General features: G+C 41.2%; 1 protein-coding gene across 2 annotated transcripts in view; it reads right to left on the reverse strand.

The window, feature by feature from the left end:
* The window catches only part of Ahcyl2 (adenosylhomocysteinase like 2), a 148,196-nt gene that overhangs the window by 67,926 nt on the left and 58,723 nt on the right, over nt 1–21,547 (reverse strand). The window lies entirely within an intron of this gene.

A 21,547-nucleotide genomic window follows, 5' to 3' on the forward strand; every position in this document is an offset into this window, starting at 1 on the left:
TGCAGCGTCGTTCTTGCTGGTCGAGTTGTACGCGCGCAAGAGGTGCTTTAAAATCCATGCAGACAAAAATGCAAAGCACACTGACTCTTGTTGTTTGAGGCAGTTACATTCCATGAAGCTGGCATGTGCAGTGGTGGTGCACAACTTTATTTCCAGCACTCGGGAGGCAGAGACAGATGGATCTTTGATTTCGAGGTCAGCCTGGCCTACAGAGTTCCAGGACAGCTAGAGCTACACAGAGAAACTCTTGTCTTGAAAAAACAAACACCCCCCCAAAAAAACAAAACAAACTTTTAAAAAAACCTAGCATGAACACTGAACTTCCCAATAATGAAAAACTGCTTCTAGGAGAAATACAGGGATAGGTGCATGTGATCAACTAATAGATAACCTTGTTTTAGGAGTTCTTCTGGTTACTGAGGACTTTCCTTTGTTTCTGTACTAAAGATTGAACCAAGGTCACTGGACATGCTAAACTATGTATTGTTACACGACACATTCACAGCTCTGAAAAGTGTTTAAAGGCATCTTATTTAACATATATTAAATTCATTAAGTTCAAACCTATTCTCAATAGCACTATATACATAACTAACATGTTTTCTTTTTTAAATGTTCTATAGATTTTTTTTTATTTTATGTATATGTGGTTTTGCCTGCAATCCACACACACACACACACACTGTGCATGCCTGGTGCCTGTGGAGGTTAGAAGCACTGAGTCCCCTGGAGTTACAGATGGTTGTAAACTACCACATGGGTGTTAGAGACTGCATCCAAGTCCTTAGCAAGTGCTCCTCACCACTGAAACATTTGCCCAGTCCCAATATGTAACACACAGTATAGGCCTTTTTGTGTTAAGGAATATGAGACAGTCCCAGTGGCAGTGGAGACCTCAGAATTGAGGGGTTATGGGTGGAAACTGAGGCCTGGAACTATGTGGCCAAGTTGAAGTCCCTGAAGAGAGGCCAGGAGGCCACTGGTAAAGGTGCAATCTTAGTTGCTGTGGAGACCCCAGCATACTGGAAACTACCAAGGACAGTTGCAGCAGGGCCAGCCTGAGTTTACAGATAAACTAGTGTGTATGGCTTATGGCTGCCATAAGCTCTTTGGAGTCCAGAAGACAGTGAGTGAGTTCCAGATGGTGAACTACAGGATTTTGTTTATACTCTTGGATGTTGGTTTTGCTTTGATTTTTATTCTAACTGTGCCCTGGTTCTGCTATTGGAATCAGAAAGTATATAACTGATTTTAGATTTTATAGCTGAGATGTTGGATTTTAAACAGATCTTGGAGTTGTTGAAAATGTTAAAGACTGTTGGACTTTCCAAGTTAGACTGTGTTTTTGTTTTTGTTTTTTTCCAAGACAGGGTTTCTCTGTGCAGTCCTGGCTATCCTGGAACTCACTCTGTAGACCAGGCTGGCCTCAACTCAGGAATCCATCTGCCTCTGCCTCTGCCTCCCAAGTTCTGGGATTAAAGGCATATGCCACCACTGCCCAACTAGACTGTGTTTTATATTATGATATTAACATGAGCTCTTGGAGACAAAAAAAAAAAAAAGGTTATGATTGAATAGCAGTATGCTTGTGTATTAAGCTAAAAAGAGGTCAATCGTGCTGGTTAGTTTCTGTCAACTTGAAACAATCTAGAATCCTGAGAGAATGGCAACTCTATTGAGGAACTGTATCCATTAGCTTGGCCTATGGACATGCCCCCAGTGCCATCTCTCAGCAGATGGACTTGAGCTATAAAAAGTAGTTGAATGAGTAGAGAACAAGATATACTTCCACATCTCTGCTTTAGTTCTTCTCTGGGTTCCTGCCTTGAGTTTGTAGCCTTGGCTTTCCTCAGTGATGATCAACCTGTAAACCAAATAAATCCTCCCCATGCTGGTTTTAGTATGTTTTATCACACCAACAGAAACCATGTTGGTCTGAATGAAAATGGTCTTCACAGGCTCATATATTTGAATACTTGGTTCTCAGTTAGTGGAGCTGTTTGGGAATGATTTGGACATATGATCTTCTTGGAAGAGATGTGTCATTCCAAGGTTTCAAATGCTCTCTCTATTCCGTGTGACTCATGTTCGTGGACCAGATGTAAGCTCTCAGTTGATGCTCCGGCACTATGCCTGCCTGCTGCTGTTCTCCCTGTCATGATGGTCATGGATTCTAATCCTTCTGAACTGTGGGCCACAGTAAACCCTTTCTGCTATAAGTTACCTTGGCCATGATGCTTCTTCACAGCAGCAGAAAAGTCACTAAGACAGAAGCTGAAGTAGGATTGAAAACAGAGGCACTGGCTGACGCTACTTTCCACACGCTGGATGATTTCAATGACAAACTTACTGACTTACAGGTTATAAGCTGATTCTTGCCTGAAAGGGCTACATGTATCTCTCATGAGGTCCATAAATCATTTAAATTTTGTTTCTAAGAACATTTTTCTACAATAAAGATGTTCTAGCCAAACTCGTCCGCCCTGAGTTATGGATGTGGCTTAATGATAGACAGAGTTTGCGTGAGGCATCTGGGTTTTCTTCCCAGCATGACAAAACAAATGAGATCTTCTAATATTAAAGCAATGTTAACATTTCTCTACCTAGCTGCAAGAGCAAGTCTTAATGTTACCCACAGTGAAGGCTTATGAAAATCCACATTCAAACCCACAGTCTACCCTTGCTTGAGGTATTCAGTTGTTGAAAATAAGCCAAGCACACAGATAGATCAATATAACCTAGTTAATCCGTATTTCCTAACTGAGACTTTTCTGTCTCTTATTCATACTGTTACAAAGAAGATGGTCTTTCAACTTCTTTACACCCAACACCACAGGCTCACACATATCCACTTTTCCTCTCCTTTTTTCCTTTCTTATCTTCCTTTGGAGAGAGGATCTCATTTATTATGGATCTTGGACAAGTCTTAAACTCTCGATGTGGCCAAGATTGATTTGGAAGTTTTGATCCCTCTGTTTCCACCTCCCCATGCAGGTATATGCTACCACCTCCAGTTTTCCCTTCTGTTTCAATGGAAGAGTAAGGATGCTTGGATCAAAGTTTCTCTCATCTTTTTGGAGACTATTCTCTGTTGTCAACAAACTCCTGTCCTGTTTATCTAACTTTTCAGCTTCTAGTGGCTTCTGCACATTAGCAGAGAGTATGTTCAGGCCTCCTGTCCTCACCATAAGTTCACTATCAGCCACTTCAGCTGCTGCTCTCTGCATCTAGCTTCATAGCCAACATTTTGACTTTCTACAATGTCCTTTCCTAGTGGTCTTCAGTTGACTGCCAATCAACTGCAACTGTTTGTGCTGTGGTCACTAAGTCCTTGTTAAACCTAAGGGTATTTCTCAGCTTAGTTCACTTTTGGATTTTGCACTGACAGTATCCTTTCCTCAGCCTCTGTATGTGTCTTTCCTCTGATCTCCAAGAGCCCTTTCTTGTTAGTTTCCTTTGCAGCTTTTTTCTTGTAGTCTTGAAGATTCTATTGTAGTCTGTTTCTTCTTCTTAGTAAACATTTTCTTGCCCAAATTCATCATATTCTTTATTCTCTTTTTGCTTGCTTGCTTGTTTGTTTGGGCAGTGTGTCCTGTAGTTCAGACTGATGTCAAACTTGCTATATTGCCAAGAATGGTGTCCAACTGACCCTCCTGCCTTCTGAGTCCTGGCATGTGGCGCTATGGCCAGCCTTTCATTTACTTGTGATATGCAAGTAATTTCCAAAACCCTGTATCTAAAACCTACGCGCTTTAGTCTCAGCTGATGGCCTACTAGATGGCTTTAGTGTGTGACAGCCCTGGTAGGTATTCTCATTCTAACATGGCTAATTGTTTGCCTACTTTTTCTAGCAAAGGTGTTTTGTTTTGTTTTTGTTTTTGTTTTAAAAAAAAGGTAAACAAGGCTGGGAAAATGGCTCAGTGACTCAGGGTGCTTACTGTCAATCTGCGTTCCATCCCCAGTAGAGGGATGGCAGAGGAGAAACTAATTCTTTCACGTTGTTTTCTAATCATCACATGGTGCTACCACAGTATGGGTACCCACATACACACCTGGCACCCACAAAAATACATACATAAATGTAATAAAAATAGATGAAAATTAAAGTCATGGTGGCTACTATGAAGGAAATGACAAACATGCTAAAGTATAATAGAAGTCACTTTAGCAAGAATCATCACAGAGGGCATTTTAAAGGCAGCAGCGTCAGAAGAACCAGAGACCACTTATTCTATGAAACGAAGGCAATACTAACTGCAAAGACCTGAAGTGAGAAAGAACATGTTTATGGACTGTGGCTGGGATTTAGTGACTCAGTGGGAGAATGAGGTTCCTTGCACCAGGCAGCTCACAACTGCTTGTAACTCCAGCACCAGGTGACAGACATCCGTTTATAGCCTCCAAACGAGGGCATTAGTATGTATGTCTGTGCACATATAGGCACATACAACTCACAAAACAAATCTTTTCTATAAAAGCTAAAGAACGTGTATTTTCACCTTTGACTGTAACTCGGTTGGTAGAGTGCTTCTCTGGAGTGCAGGAGGCTCTGGGTTGGAGTCACAGCACCACATAAAGGAAGCATGGTGGTGTGGGGGTGAGGCCCTATAATCCAAGCACTTGGGAGGAAGGAGGAGGAGGGGGGGGGGAGGTCAGGAGGAGGGTCAGAAGTTCAAGGTAATCTCAGGTACACAGGTAATTCCATGCCAGCCTGGACTACAGGAACTTGGTTTAATACTATATTTAACAGGTGCTAGTATAGAATTTTAAGCAAGGAACAATTTATACCTAACATTTCCCGCTATGTGGAAAGTGAATTAGAGACAGGCAAGTAGGGAAGCTCAGTCAGAAGCTGATACAACACATCAAGTGAAAGACATGACATCTGGAGCAGACTCACAGCAATGAAGGTGGAGGGAAGCAGACAGATGTGCAGTGATGCGGAGGACAGAACTCATCAGTCTTGCATACAGACTGGACATAAGAGGTGAGAAATGAAAGAATGACTTGATTTTATACTGAACAATTAGGCCGAGGATGATTTACTGACTAAAACTTTGGTAGGTAAAGAAAATCTCATTAGAGAAATCAAAAGTTCCACTGTGGACATGTAAGGCCTAGAATATCTCTACAACATTTGCTTTTTAAAATTTCTGGAGTTCTGAGACAAGGACTCACTCTATAGCCTAGGACAGTCTGGACAGCCCCCTGGAAACTAGGCTGGCCCCTCAGAACAGTGGCAACACTCCTAAATACTGGAATTACAGGCCTGCGCCACCACACCCCATTACCTGTGAAACATTTACACAGACACAGATTGCAGGCAGGATGAGAGCTCTGAGCTCAGGAAGAGGCTACACTGGAAACACCTGATGATGGATGACCCTGACAGATTAAGTCCTTATGTTCTAGTTCTCACCTGAAAGCTTCAACTTTTATTGTGCAAATCAAGTTCTTTCAGGATTCCTTTTTTCCCCCCTGCCTCTTCCACTTGCAGTCAGCATCACTGAGGTAACAGGCTTACTTTGTTCATTCTCTAGAAAATGTCCACCAATGCTCAACTGTCCATGATCTGTCTTGTCAACTTTCTCCAGTAAAACTGATATTCTATTTCCAAGAGATAACGGGGGAAGGGAGAAAGAAGAAAAAAGAGTCTAGTTCACTTTGTAATTCCACCTCACATAACTTGGGATGCTGAGGCAGGAGGATCACCAGTTCAAAACACCAACATGGGCTACACAGTGAGAGCCTATCTCAAACAACAACAAACAAAAACAAAAAACAAAGAACTTTGAGCCAGAGTTGATATTTAATAAGCTTAATACTTTTAAATTCTTTTTCTAAAAGAAATTAGGTAACATTGTTTTCAATTTTCTTAGATTTTAAATTTTAAATATTTTCATCTCATCATGTCTACAGTGCTCCTACCATCTTTATTATTTTTAATTGTGCATGTGTACTATGTGCATGATATGTTAATGTGAATACAAGTGCCTTCAAAGGCCAGAGACATCATGGAACTGAAAGGGTCCTCTGAGAGCAGTATGTGCTCTTAACTGATGAGCCATCTCTCCAGCACCAAAACACCCAAATTCTCAATTGTAAATTGCCTTGCCTTTACACTAACGCACTAAAAGTTTGATCTGTCATTGCTCATGTGACAGTTCTGCGAATGCCAATGTGATGGAAAAGGAGCCACATTACTGATGTTGTGGACCCTGTGAAAGGTATTGGGATCCCCCCCCCCCCATACACACACCAGGAAATCACAAGGCCACACTTGGAGAGACTCATTGTGAGGCCTGTTAACTAAAAAACAAAAAGCTCTTTGGAGGAAGTGGGCATGACTGCCACCTGCAAACAGAAATGTCAGAAAGGTCAGCTCATTCTTACAAGTATATGCCCTAACTATTCATAATCTACCACTGCAAGGGGATTTCCATTCCACCTTCCCCCTTTATTTCCGGGGCTTTTCAAAGCCAAAAAAAATTTTCACAAAGTACTAGAATATCATTTGTCTTTTTTTCCCTTTTCATTCTCTCACTAATACAGATGGGGCTTTCTAGAAGCTGTACGATATTTGATAATGTCATTACTATAATGTATAAATGCTCTCATCACTTCTGCAGCGCTCCTACCATCTTCAGCCACACCCACTACAATCCTTGTAGCTGTACTTAATAACTTGCTCTTCAACCCAATGGTTTCTCAACCTAAGTGGACACACAAAAAATTAGTACATATGTTGACTTAAATGTTTGTAACTTTTATAAATGTAATATTTTCCTCAAAATTGTTACTGCTTTAGAACTTAATAATATCCTAAAATAAGAAGAGTATATTATTTTTGGCATTTTTAAAGATACAGTTATTATTTGGGTTTTTGTTTTTTTGGTTTTTGTTTTGCTGGGCTGTGGTTGCACACGGCTTTAATTCTAGCACTTAGGAGGCAGACACAAGTGGATCTCTGAGTTTGAGGCTAGCCTGGACTATAGAGTGAGTTCCAAGATAGTCAGGGCTACAGAGATCCTGTCTCAAAAAACAAAAACAAAAACAAAACTAGTACTCTTAAAAAAAAAAAAAAGATACCAAAAAAGAGTAGACTAACACATACGGTGAATTTTCTGACTGATAGAAAAATCTACTCCAAAGAAACAAATTTCATAATGACAATAACAATGAAATCTACAGTTTCTCTGTGACTATGCAATTCCAAGTTAGCCTGGAGTCTGCAGTCTGAGCTTTCTAAGTGCAGACATGCTTCCATTCCTGGTTCTGTTCTTTCTGTCCTTTCTCAGTTCCCTTCCTCAATCCCCGCCCCCCCCCCCGCCCCGCCCCAATGTGGCATCCCCACTTGGTGTATGCAGGTGCTTGCATCCATGCATGGAAATGCAGAAGACAAAGTAGAAATTAGGACATCTACTCTATTGCTTTCCACCTCATTCCCTTGAGAGAGATGGCGTCTCTCAGTGAACCTGTGACTGTAAAGGCCACAGCAGGAGGCAGACCACCTTCCTCTATAGCACCCCACATGAGTGACCTGAGACAGGGTCACTGAACAGGAAGCTCACCATTCGGGCTAGGTTAGCTGGCCGGCAACAGAGTCCTCAGGGTCTACCTGTCTCTGTCCCCAGTGCTAAGGTTAGAGGTGTAGCAGCCATGCCTGCCTTTCCACAGAGGTGCCAAGAACTCACATTCAGGTCCTCAGGCATAGAGAATAAGTACTCTCACCTAGCCCTTCCCCTTTATCACCAAAAAAAAAAACAACTGAGACATAAGAAATTTTAAATAAGTATTTGTTATGGGATTTGCACAACAAAGTGATCTTGTTCTTAATAAAACTAGCTCTTAATTCTTCTTTTTTAAAGATTTAGATTTTGAGAGAGAAAGCGTGTGTGAGTGTGTGCAGGAAGACAGAAAGAAGATCAGGATGAAGATGGTTTAGTGGTTAACAGCACTGATTGCTCTTTCAGAAGTCCTGAATTCAATTCCCAGCAACTACATAGTGGCTCACAACCATCTATACTGGGATCTGCTGCCCTTTTCTGGCATACAGATGTACATGCAAATATAGAGCACTCATTTATAATAAATAAACAAATAAGACTTACTGGTGGTTGTGAGCCACTTGATATGGGAACTAGGACCCAAGCTCAGAAGCTCTGCTATAACAGTAGTCCATGCTCTGCTCTTAACTTATGAGCCATCTCTCTAACCCCTAGTACTTAATTCTGGTCATCAGCAATTCCATTTACCCATTAATGCATGTTCCACACCACACCATATAGTCTACAGAAAAGTGTGTTCCAACTCTTGACCTCCAATGAGGCCCTTCAAGAAACACAAGCCCCAGCTTATGGACAGCATACAACAGAAGTCATCCATAGAGCAAAAAGTCACTGAAAACATTCTGCTTTATGGGTAACTGATTTGGTGAACTCTCAAAGCTTATTTACAGGCCATTAATTTGCTACCAAGAACATAACAAAAAGAGAGTACCGACGTGTTAAGGTTTGAATGTCAATGTCCCTCATGGCTGAAGTGTGAACACTTGCTCTCCAGCTGCCGGCACTATTTTCTAAGACTCTGGAACCTTAGTCACTGGGAGTGAGCCTTGGCTTTTATGGTCATGCTTTTACTTTCTCATCTGGCAAGGTGTGAGGAGGGGGTCTCCCACACACCCTTGCTGCCATGGCTGTGTTCTCCTCTCTACACTGAACTGTGTCCCTCAAACTGTAAACCAAATTAAACCCTTCCTCCTCAAGTTCCTTCTTGTTAGATATTTGGCCACAGCAACAAGGAAAGTAATAATGAAGTTTATCCAGGCTCAGCTTCACTTTAAGAGGCTAGTTTTCTCCCAGTAAAGTCACTTCTGTTAACAGTATCTAAGCAATTGCTAATGTTCAAACTGCCTGTTCTCAGACTTCTCAGATCATCTATTGTGACTAACACATCCCTAGTGCTTATGATAAAGTCAATCTAGAATTTTTATATATCAAGACAGTAAAATTAAATGAATGACACTACAAAGAAATGCCTACAGATTAAAGTTCTCTACTTATAAATTCATAAATGTTGAAGTCAAACATGGACATAGAGAATAAAAATTTTAAATTAGTAAATAAGTCCAATTAAAAAAAAAAATCCACTCAAGCTTATTCAGATGAAGAGGGAAAGCAGAGCTGTATCTGTATACAAATAAGTATTGACCATGTTCAAACTAAACCCAGTGAGTAACATTCTATGTTAAACTTGAAAGAATGGCGATAGACAATATTTCAAGAAGGTGGAACTGAGAAGTATGTGTCACAGTCAGAGACTGGAGAAGTGGCTCGGAGGTTAGGAGCACTGGCTGCTTCCAGAGGACCTAGGTTCAGTTCCCAAGGCATCTCATAACCGTCTGTAACTCCAGTTCCCGGAGACCTGATATCCTATTCTGGCCTCTGAGGGTGACAGGCATATGGTGCACAGTCATGCAGGTGAGCAAAACAGCAAACACATAAACGGGGGCAGGAGTGGTGGCTCACACCTGAAATCCCAGCACTTGGGGGATGGGGGCGGGAGATGGAGCTCAACATTAGCTGAACTCCATGAGGCCCTGTCTAAAAAAAGAGTGAACACTCAACCCAAAGAGCCTACTGTGCGGGTACTGGCTCAAACAATCCTTCTTTTAATATCCCCTGATGGAGCTTAGGCCCATCCTTCTGTACCCACTTGCTCTCTTCTCTTCAATTTCATATCACTGCTTAGAAACACTGTTTGCTTTTCCCTTCTAGAATCTAAGCCTCAAGAGAACAGACACCTTGCTTAACGTTACTCACTCAGTATAGTGCCTCATATATTCAGACAATATACATTTGCTGAAAATGATACAGCCTCTGCCACGGAAAGCCTAACAGTTCTGAAGCAAGAGAGATTAACCTAACAAGGCAAGAGCTGGGGAATACTACTGTACATCTGTGGGTTCTGTGACGATAACACCAGGTTGAGGTTTTGAAGAAATAATGAAGTATATCTAATTCCTCACAGCTCCAGAAATGTCATGGTGCTTTACAGCTCTATGCCTTTAAGAAAGGTAGTATGTTAAAAGGGAGTCTATTATGGAGTGCACTCAGCATTCCAAATGCAAGGTAGTTGGCCGTGTATTACCTCACTTAATCCTTGCAACAACCCTATGTGGTAAGCAGTTTTTGCTATCACAATCTCACAGTTGAGGAAATGTCTTAGTCAGGGTTTTTATTCCTGCACAAACATCATGACCAAGAAGCAAGTTGGGGAGAAAAGGGTTTATTCAGCTTACACTTCCACACTGCTGTTCATCACCAAAGGAAGTCAGGATTGGAACTCAAGCAGGTCAGGAAGCAGGAGCTGTTGCAGAGGCCATGGAGGGATGTTCCTTACTGGCTTGCCTCCCCTGGCTTTCTCAGCCTGCTCTCTTATAGAACCCTAGACTGCCAGCCCAGAGATGGTCCCACCCACAAGGGGCCTTTCCCCCTTGATCACTAATTGAGAAAATGCCTTGCAGCCGGATCTCGTGGAGGCATTTCCCCAACTGAAGCTCCTTTCTCTGTGATAACTCCAGCTGTGTCAAATTGACACACAAAACCAGCCAGTACAATTGACCCCTTGTCAACTTGACACACAAACACATCACTATTAAGCCTCAACCCTTACATTCTTACTCATCCCCAAGGTCTAAATAATTTTAAATGTCTCACAGTCTTTACATATTCTTAAAATTTCAATCTCTTTAAAATATCCATCTCTTTTAAAATCCAAAGTCTTTTTACAATTAAAAGTCTCTTAACTGTGGGCTCCACTAAAATACTTCCTTCCTTCAAGAGGGAAAAATATCAGGGCACAATCACAATCAAAAGCAAAAATTAAACTCTAACTGTCCAATGTCTGGGATCCAACTCATGATCTTCTGGGCTCCTCCAAGGGCTTGGGTCACTTCTTCAGCCCTGTCCTTTGTAGCACACAGCTTTTCCTCTAGGCTCCAGATGCCTGTACGCCACTGCTGCTGCTGTTCTTGGTGGTCATCCATGGTCCTGGCATCTCCAAAACAATGCATGACCCCTTCAGTCCTGGGCCATCAACTGCAACTGAGGCTGCACCTTCACCAATGGCCTTCCATGGCCTCTCACAGTGCCGAGTCTCAGCTGCTCTGCATGACCCCTTTCATGCCTTCAAAACCCTTACCACCTGAGTGACTTTTACACATTACTAAGTCCTGTGCAGCACAAAGTAAAACCTTGGTTATCTCTGCAATAGCCTCTGTGCTCTCAGAAAACACTTCCCAGAAGATTTCACCTCAGTGATGCTGGTCTCTTCTTAATCACCGATAATTTCTTAGCTCCAGCTAACCAGCATCAATAGTAATGCAAAGTTTTTGCTTTAGTAGTTCTGGTATCTTATTAATCACAGCTGACTCTTCAGCCCCAGCTAACCAGAAACACAGAATCTTCACAAACTAGCAATGGCCCTGAAAAGAGTCTTTAATCTTCCCTCTTGAAATTTCACAAAGCCATCTTCTGTGCTGTTCTCAACATTATCTTCCAAGCTCCTACACAACATCTGACAGAGCTCTTAACACAGACTGGATCTTCTGGCCCAAAGTTCCAAAGTCCTTCCACAGTCCTCCCCAAAACATGGTCAGGTTGTCACAGGAATACCCCACTCCTGGTACCAATTTGTCTTAGTCAGGGTTTCTATTCCTGTACAAACATCGTGACCAAGAAGCAAGTTGGGGAAGAAAGGGTTTATTCGGCTTACACTTCCATACTGCTGTTCATCACCAAAGGAAGTCAGGACTTGAACTCAAGCAGGTCAGAAACAGGACCTGATGCAGAAGCCATGGAGGGATGTTCTTTACTGGCTTGCTTCCCCTGGCTTGCTCAGCCTGCTCTCTTATAGAACCAAGACTACCAGCCCAGAGATGGCACCACCCACAAGGGGGCCTCCCCACTTGATCACTAATTGAGAAAATGCCTTGCCGCTGGATCTCGTGGAGGCATTTCCCCAACAGAAGCTCCTTTCTCTGTGATAACTCCAGCTGTGTCAAGTTGACACACAAAACCAGCCAGTATAGGAAACAAATAGGCATGTCAAGTGATTAACCCAAGATCACAGCTAATTTGAGACCCAAATTCAGGCACCTTTGCACTCGTTATCTGACATGGCCTAGCCTCAGATGTTTGCTGAACATGTTGGACTCCTTTTAAACCCTGAACTCCTCTGCTGCCAAGAATCCCATCCTCTACTGCATTTTGAAGCAATAGATAAAAATAGGTAAAAATGCTAGAGATTAGATTCTGAGAAACTGGGTTGAGGAAAGTAAAGTAGGTCATAATTCAAACTTAAGATAAACAAAAAGGTACTAAGGCAAGTCTGAGTTGTGTAGAATATCACTCACAGGGTTAGATCTAATTTCCTCCTTTCACAAACAGAGCAGAGCAAAAGGCTTTGTTTGTTTGTTTGTTTGTTTGTTTGTTTGATGGCATGTTACCTCTGCCTCGGAAGAGCCACCTGGAGCATCTTGTACAGCCCTGTCATCAGTAACCCAGCTTCTTTCCCAGCATAAAAAGAACTCATGTCTATTCAGCACAGAGTTGGCTGGTTGGCAAGTGCTCTCACATATCTACACACAAAATCTGCAATTTCATTCCTTGGTTCAGACTTAGGTCTTTGCCTAATGGTTATTCTAAGCATAAAGGTTTTTCTTGATTTATAACCATAGCTCTAATTGGAGAAATGTAAAAAGCCCAAAGTTCATCCTTTTCACTTCATTTTACAGATAAGAAACTGAGGCCCATAGCTTATGTTACCTGTCATGAACATGAGATAATCAGAAAATACCTGGAACCTCAAGATAAAAGGTACATGGAGCACAATGGAGTCACAGTCTTTTCCTGCCTATAGGGAAAAGCAACCAACAACCTATGGCAGAATGCTCTCAGTGGAAGAAAACAGCATAGCAGCTTAAGTTAATCTGTTGTAAAACGGATTACCTTTAACTATGTGTAGGTGTGTGTGTGTGTGTGTGTGTGTGCGCACGTGATATGTGCATGTGAGTACAGATGTCTGAGAAGGCAAGAGGCAGTAGATCACAGAGTTGGAATTAGACGGTGATCTGCCTGACATGGGGCTGGGCCCCTCCAGAAGAGCAGCAGTGTTCTTAATCACTGAGCTATCTAGTCATCCCTGTGTAGGAGTCAAGGGATCTGCCTTAAAAATCTGATGACAGCAATAGTCAGCCTGTGTCTAACCCTTTTCTTCTGCATCTGACTCTTCTCTCTGGAGGGAAGTCCTCTTTGTATATGCCTTTCTAGAGACTTCTTTGCATAAGAGATTTTTGTGTGGACAGGTCTGGTGTTTCTTTTCCTACAAAATGGCAATGTCTCACCATATAGCTCTACTCTTAGTAGCTATAGAGAGTCTCTGTCTTTAACTTCTGCATTTTTCTCCATTTTATAGAAATAGCCAATATTTACTTAACCAGTCACCAAGCAATAGACACTTCAATTGTTCACATCTTTTACAATCTGTTACTATGATATAATGCTATAACATTCTTTTTTAAGAGAATTTTTGATCAGGTGTGGTGGCACACACCTTTAATCTTAGCACTTAGATGGCAGGGGCATGTAGGTCACTGTGAGTTCAAGGCCAGCTTGGTCTACCATAATGAGTTCCAGGACAGCCATGGCTACATAATGAGACACACACTATTTTGTTTGTACTACGTACTATATATATTCAGCCAGTCTTGCCTTGTTTGTGTGTCTATGGAAGAAGAGGCATACTCCTGCCATGATGTGTATATGTATCTGTGGAAGGACATGCTTGCCAGGGCATGGATGGAGGGCAGAGACAACTTGCAGCAATTCTCTCCTTTCTCCACGTGGATTCCAGGGGTTGATATCAGATATTCAGGCTTGGTGGTCCTTTTATCCACTGGATCATGTGTGACAAGCGTTTGTAGCATACATTTCCAGAAATGTCATTCTTCCCTTTTGTAAACAAATTTTTTTTAAATCTTTAAAAAATCTGCATGCAATTAGAAATGAAGGGATTCATCAGCCACAGAATAACCAACTTGTTCATCCCAGTTTTACACACGCATGGTTATAGTCTAAGATTTCTCTACCATCTCAGAACCTGTTTGAAATCCACAGGGAAAAGAGCTGTGGTAGTCGAAATGGATTAGTATATTGAATTTCCAAAGTGTGATGACTCCCATCTCTAATTGCAGCACTTGAGAGCCTAAGGAAGAAAGATCAGGAGTTCTTAGCTAGCTTGGGCTATACTGCTGAGACAACATTGCAAAAACATGTGTGTGTGTCTAAGTGCAGGTGCATGCCACACATGTGGAGGTCTGTTGTTTTTCGCTGTGTACTTCAGGTAGCTATACTATGAGCTTCAGAGAACTCTCCCCCACCTCCCCACCTTGTAGGTTCTAGGAATCCAAACTCCTCCAACCACTTTACCTACTGAGCCATTGCCCCAGACACTTTTGCAGTTTTTTGTTTGTTTGTTTCTATATGCACTAAGAAATTCTCATCTACACCAAGGTTATCAAGATTTTTTTCCTTTGCTTTTCCCATGTAATCTATGATCTATTATTTTAGCTAATTTCTATGGAATGAGATAACAGTCAAAGATCACCTTTCCTCCAAAGTGGATATATCTAATTGTTTTGCTGAGAATAATATCCTTTTCCCATCGAATAACTCTGACTCCTTTGTCAAACATAATTCATTGTACAGCAGTGGATCTACTCCTGCACTCTCTTTTTGGGATATTGACCTACCTGCCCATCCTGTTCCCCCTAGGCTTAGTGCCTAGTATGACATGAGAATGAGCTTAGAAACTGCACACTCCTCTGCCATTTCTCCAAGTCATCACCTTCCTTTTCTTCTTTATAATTTGGTACAGTACAGCCTTCAGTGTCAAAATTTCTTAATGATATATATGCTCAAATACAAAGTTATCCCTGAATGAAGATTTTATTATAGGATACAGGCCAAAAAAGAAAACAGTATGAAAGTCAGTCTGAATTCACTATGAACACAGCACTAAACTCAATCAATACCTTTGTGCCCTCTGGTGGCAGGAAATAGTAGGAACCTACCAATTAAGAAAGAAAACAAACACTATCACAAATATGATTAATACATCAATAATATGACTTATATTTCCATGAAATCCTGATCCTGTCTCTGCCTCTCTTGTCATTTTTTTCAACTCTTCTAATACAAAAACTTTTCATTAAAAGCCATGCAGACAGAGATGGTCAAGTGTGACAACCTTCATTCAATCCCTAGAAAATACTTAAAATGCAAGGAGAGAACAGACTTCACATATGTTGTTGTCCTATCTGTACATGCACACCGAACACAAACACAATAAAGACAACAACGATGATGATGATGATGATGATGATGGTAATAAATGAAGCAGGACTAAATGAGCTCAATTGATAGAGTGCTTGCCTACTGCACACAGTGCTCTGGGCTTGATGACCTGTAGCGCTGTGAGAGTGAAATCTACTCCGGAAGGGAAGGCAGGAAGATCAGAAGGTGAAGGTCATCCTTGCTACTTAGCAAATTCAAGTCTAGTTTAGACTACTCGCAACAAAGGAGGAAGGGAGGGAGGGGAGTAGGAGACAGAAGGAGGAATCTGAGTAGAAGGGCAGAGAACAGAGAAGAGGTGAGGCTGGCCGGGGCTGCTGGCTGTGATGACTCTCCCAGTCCTTGAGTCCTTGGCTGAGATACTACAGGAGCAAGAGCCCAAGTTAGGGACAGCTAGGCTACACGGTGAGTTATAGGCCAGCCAGGACTCACTGCTAAACCCTGTCTCAGGAAAAAAAAAAAAAGGAAGAAAAATTGTTGTGTTTTAATCCAATGTAAATAGAGTAAAACAGAAAACCAGTTATAAAGACAAAACAACATTTGGATACATTCCAAAATACAAAAGAAATGAAATGAAGAAAAAGAAAGAAAAGAAATGAAGCCAGTGTTCAAAGGAACAGCAACAAGATTTTAGACAATTAAGAAAAATTATAAATGAAGTGGTTTTAAAATATGTAGTCTTTATAAATTGTGAAGATATAACTAATAATATACGTGTATACAATGTAATATACAATGTATAATATATATACAGAGATCAACAAAGATTACTGTTGTTGGAGTGAGGGTGAGTAGGGAAAGACAATTTATAGAGCTATATATTTTAAATATATATAATAAATAGCCTTTAAAATTGAAGGTCGCTCTTAAGAAGTCAAATAGTAAGTGTATGCTTCCACACGAACAACAAACATAGGTGTCACGTGAGTAGTCCTTTGCACAGAGCAGTGTGTTCTAACAGTTGATTATAATTAACTAACCTTTGTTAGGTCCCTCAGGGCACACAGCCACACTGCAACACTCTCAAACCCACAGAAAGAAGGATACAATAAATTTTATTATCAATGTTTCTCTACATTTTAATCCTCTGAATTATACCCTAAAGTCTCCCTTGGATGCTCCAAATGTCTGCTTTCTGCACAATGGGCTCAGGCAGGTTCTAGCCCCTTTCGTATCATCATTCCTATGGTATTTCATAAACGTCCAGTGGATCATATCATCTCTCTCCTCTCAGGAGCCTTATTCTTCGTCATTAAGTTTGTTTTCATGTTGGTATTCTCACCAACCCTTCCCGTCTCTATATCACGTTTATTTATTTTAGAGGCAGGCTCTCACTCGGTAGCCGAAGCCACACTTAAACTCTGACCCTCCTGCCCTGAGTTTCCCGTGCTGAGATTATAGGCTCGCACCCTTGTGCTCATTCCTATTCTGAAGGAACCAGTCTGTCTCCTCACTAATCTTCAAACTGCCTCATCTTTGGTTTCTCGTTTTTTAAATCTATTATTCCAGTCACTTGGGTTTCAGATAGGAGTCAGTGCTACACTTTCTTCTCCTAAAAGTGTATTTATTTTCTTTTATTAAAAAAAAAAAGTACAGCTGCAAAATGTGTTCTGCTTTTTTGAGGGAAGCAGGGAGCAGTACTGGGGATTCAACCTGGAGCTCTGCGTGTAATAGGCAAGTGCTCTACTACTGTGCTACATCTCTAGCCCTACATGTTCCATTTCTTTTGACATTACCTTTGGGTAAATTGAACAGAGCACAGGAGTCTAAGACGACTCTGATCTCTGGCAATCTGCACCCAGCTGGTGGGGAGTAATGGTGCAGCTAGCTAGCTAGGACTGCAGACACTGCTCAGTTCCCCTTGTCTCCAGACTTTTGCACACCATTTCCTCAGTGGGAAATAAAAATGCCTTCCTGTGTTCTACTTACTTTCTACCTTCTTTCTCTTGTGCTGCCTAAGAGCATGGTGCTCTTACATGAAGCTCTGACAGCTGGAATTACTGCCTTGTGACTTACAGGCCATGCTCCTTCATGCTAGTATCTGTTACTTGAAGAATCTATTGGGAGACTTCCAAAATCATAAGCAGATTTTATACTTATATTTCTTTTTATTTACACTACCTTACCCAAAATTTCACAGGATAACTGTGTGCTGCTTTCACCCTAGAAATCCGTAAGGATCCCGTAAGAAAGCTTTGAGGACAAACAGCCATTTTCATGGCTATCCATGACTTGAATATACTCAAGTCTTCATTTCTATCTCACTCCTACAACAAAAATACTGCTCCAACCTACAGAGTATTCACATTCTAGCCCAAGCTGGCCTGGGGTTCACTAGGTGTCCCAAGCATGCTTCAAACTCACAGCAATCTTCCCGCCTTCACCTTTTTAGCAGTTATTTCTCTTATTGCTGAAATAAAATACCCAACAAAAGCAACTTAAGGAAGGGTGAGTTTACTTGAGTTCACAGTTCAGGGGTATAGTCTTTATGGTATAGGAAAGTCGGGGTAGCAGGAACCTGAGGCAGCTGGTCACACTCTCTCAGGAAGCAGAGAGCAGCAGAAACTATTGTGCATTTCATAGCCTATGTGCCACCTACTCACAGTTAAGGTAAATCTTCCCATCTTGGTTAACCTAACCTAAATAATCCCTTACACGCATACCCAGTGGCTTAGATAATTTAGATGAACCACCACAGACATACCTTCTAGGTCAATGATTTTCAACCTGTGGGTTGTGACCTCTTTGGGAGTTGAATGACCCTTTATAGGAGTTACATATCAGATGTCCTGCATGTCAGATATTTACATTCCAATTCATAACTATAGCAGAATTACAGTTATGAAGTTAACAACAACAGTAATTTTATGGTTGGGGGTCACTACAAAATGAGGATATATTAAAGGATTGAAGCATAAGGAAGGTTGCAAACCACTGTTCTAGGTGATCCTATCAAGTTGATTAACCATCACAGCCTCTTAAGTGCTGGGAATACAGATATGAGCCACCAAACCTGGCTCTGCTTTTAGCAAATTCTATGCTAAAAGAATATGTACCTTCTTGGTATATTTTATGCTCTTGCAAAGCCTTATTTTAAGCTGAAAGCAACTGAACAAAGCAGGATAGGCTGAGTTTTCTATGTTCCTCCCCACTACCTAAGAACAAAATATAAAGTCCCTTTTAAAAAGTACCCCCCATCCCTGTCTCTTGCCAGGATGAGGAGAGAACAGTCTCAGTGTAGACACGAGGACACTAACAAAAGAGGGTACACAAGCAAACCACACTATCTAGCCCTCATCTACCAGCGGTTTCCACATCTGTCTTCTCACAGTACCCACTCAGCCTTGTAGCTCTAAGGCTTTTCTTTTATCTTGTCACTTGGCTACAAATATACTGGTTGGTATTAAACTGTGCTGTAAGTCTGAATTCTAACTACCCTGTTCAGTTATTCACCTCTTAATGTACATAGCATGTGCGTATTAAAGACCCACTGCTTGTTAATAATCTTTTATTTGCTTCTCTTTCATTAATATCTTTTTGTTTGTTTGTTTGTTTTTTTGAGACAGGGTTTCTCTGTATAGCCCTGGCTGTCCTGGAACTCACTCTGTAGACCAGGCTGGCCTCGAACTCAGAAATCCGCCTGCCTCTGCCTCCCGAGTGCTGGTATTAAAGGCGTGCACCACCACGCCCGGCTCATTAATATCTTCTATTGCTATAAGTTACAGGCCAAGCAAGTGAACCTGAGATGGGCAGAGAAGGTTTCCTTCCCTACACTATCTGAAAGTGTAACAGTATAAAGTATTAAGCATGCAGAACTGTCTTCCCACTGGAACAACTGACTATGTGGGCTAGCACCTGCTAGATCATTTTCTTGGCTAAATGTTGTGAACTGCCACACAAAGGAAGTGAAAGCAGACACAAGTGATGAAGCAACAGAGGAAAAAAAAAACATCTAGTTTGTACTATATCTCAGAAATGGGAGGGGAAATTTTCATCCAATTTCCTGCTAACATCTAAGAAAGTTCTTACCAAGCCACACTTAAATTTTAATAAAAATTAACCCAATGACCAAGAGTTAATTAGGTTATGTTAAGGGTTCACTAGGGGTTGGCAGAGGAGCTCAACAGAAACTGGAGGAGCCAAACAAGCAACACTGGAGAAGTCAATTAGCAAATTCCTAACATAGGCCGAATAGCAAGAAGCGTGTAAGAAAAGAACATGGGTATTTTCAAACATGGAAGAACTCAAAACTCAGCTCTCTTTTACCCTCCACAAAAAATCATGATTGAAGTACAGGAGGATAAGCTTTAGCAATTTTAAGGAGAAAAATAACAAAAAGAAGAAGAGGGGGGTGAGAAAATAGGAGACTCAAAAGACAAAATAGTGAAATCAAGTCACCGGATGGTGTGGATTCGAATAGCTGCACAGAAGAGGTGCAGACAGGACCTGAGGCCACTAAAAGAAACAGGCAAGGGTTGTTACCAGTCCTTTCTACCACAAACCCGCTGCAAAGTTTAGGGGTTTCATTTTTGTGCTTACAAAAAGGATCAAACATCCTCCTGCCGCTACTTCTCAAGTGGCTGCCAGATGTTCAAATATCTATTCTGTTTTAAAGGACCCTTCCTATGTATAGAGAAAGATGTTTTTCTGACATTCCTGGTGCACATGCAGTCACTGTGAAGAGCTGTTTGGGTATCACTCTTGCAACCTTAAAACTTTAGGTAGTTTTTGACCTAATGATTTCACCTTTAGGATTCACCCCATTGATATACCAAATATATGTTCTAAAAGCATGCCATGTGTTTTAGGTCTCTGCCACCATTGTTTGTTCGTTGTGACTGTAAATTACTGACTAAGCAGTTACTTGTCACTCAGGAAGTACTTTCAACACCAATATGCACAATGTAAGCCTTTGAGCCCCCAAAATATAAATTTCTTAAGTATCACCATTCCTTTTTGGGTTTCCTGGTTCTAAAAGATAGCTTATAACAGTTATTTTACCCCAAATAGTGACAAGGTTCCAACATGCAAAAGAATAAGACACATTAGATGTATCTCTGAACAGCTGAAACGGGGGTTTTGTGTGTGTGTGTGTGTGTGTGTGTGTGTGTGTGTGTGTGTGTAAGGACTGAAACAGCCAGCTAATGGAGAGCCAAGGCGAGAACCATTCTTTGTTCTCAATTTGGCCCCTTCTACTTCTCCACATTTACCTTCCCCTAGGGAGGGAGGTAGCACACAAGCACCCACTGGTTTACTCAATGTTAGCTATATTTTGTTGACATGGCAACAGAGATACACATAAAGGAAGGCACAAAAAGAGTTATTTGCTTATAAATGGTTCAAAATCTTCCCATTCAGGAGAAAAGACTTTAAATAAGCACACAAGAATTTGATAAAGACTAGATAGAGGAGAATTTTCTAGTACAAAGCTAAGAGAGGAACCAGGCACTGCTGTGTGCTGTTGTGCCTCTCACTTCCGTAGCTTGTTGCTGAGTGGTCCCAAATTACAGAACTGAGTAATGGTTTCAATTATGTTTCTGAAAGAGTTCACACCTTCAGATCTCAAACTAACAGGGCTATTTCAACATTCTGGCTTTTATAAACTAGTGCCAAGAGGAAGTTTCAGGGATCAAGAGTGAATACACCCAAGCTAAGAAATATGTCTTTAAAACATAACTAGAAACATAGTATGAAGGGGGCTATTTTAAGCTCCCCACCATACTGTTATAAAATGAATATCCTTTAAAAAAAACTTTAAGCACATACACATACACACACATATACATAGGCACACACACATAAACACACAGACATACTCATATAGATACATAGATATATATACACAGATACACACAAGCACAGACACCCATGCACAGAAACACATACACACAGATACAGAGACACACAGAGAGATACACAGGCATACACATAGCCCTCCTGAGATAGACATAGACATACATATACACACACACAGACACACAGACACACACACACGCACACAAACATGACACATGCAGAGAGGGTATAAGAAGAAAAGAGACACAGAGAAATTTAGCACTAAAAACAAAAACAAAGCCTTGAGTGCTAGCTCTTCCTTTTCTTTTGTTTTTTTGGAGACAGGGTCTCACTTTGTA

This window comes from Mus caroli, unplaced genomic scaffold (assembly GCF_978045245.1).
Source record: "Mus caroli unplaced genomic scaffold, Mus_caroli_1 scaffold_7, whole genome shotgun sequence".
NCBI classification, from domain to species: Eukaryota; Metazoa; Chordata; class Mammalia; order Rodentia; family Muridae; genus Mus; species Mus caroli.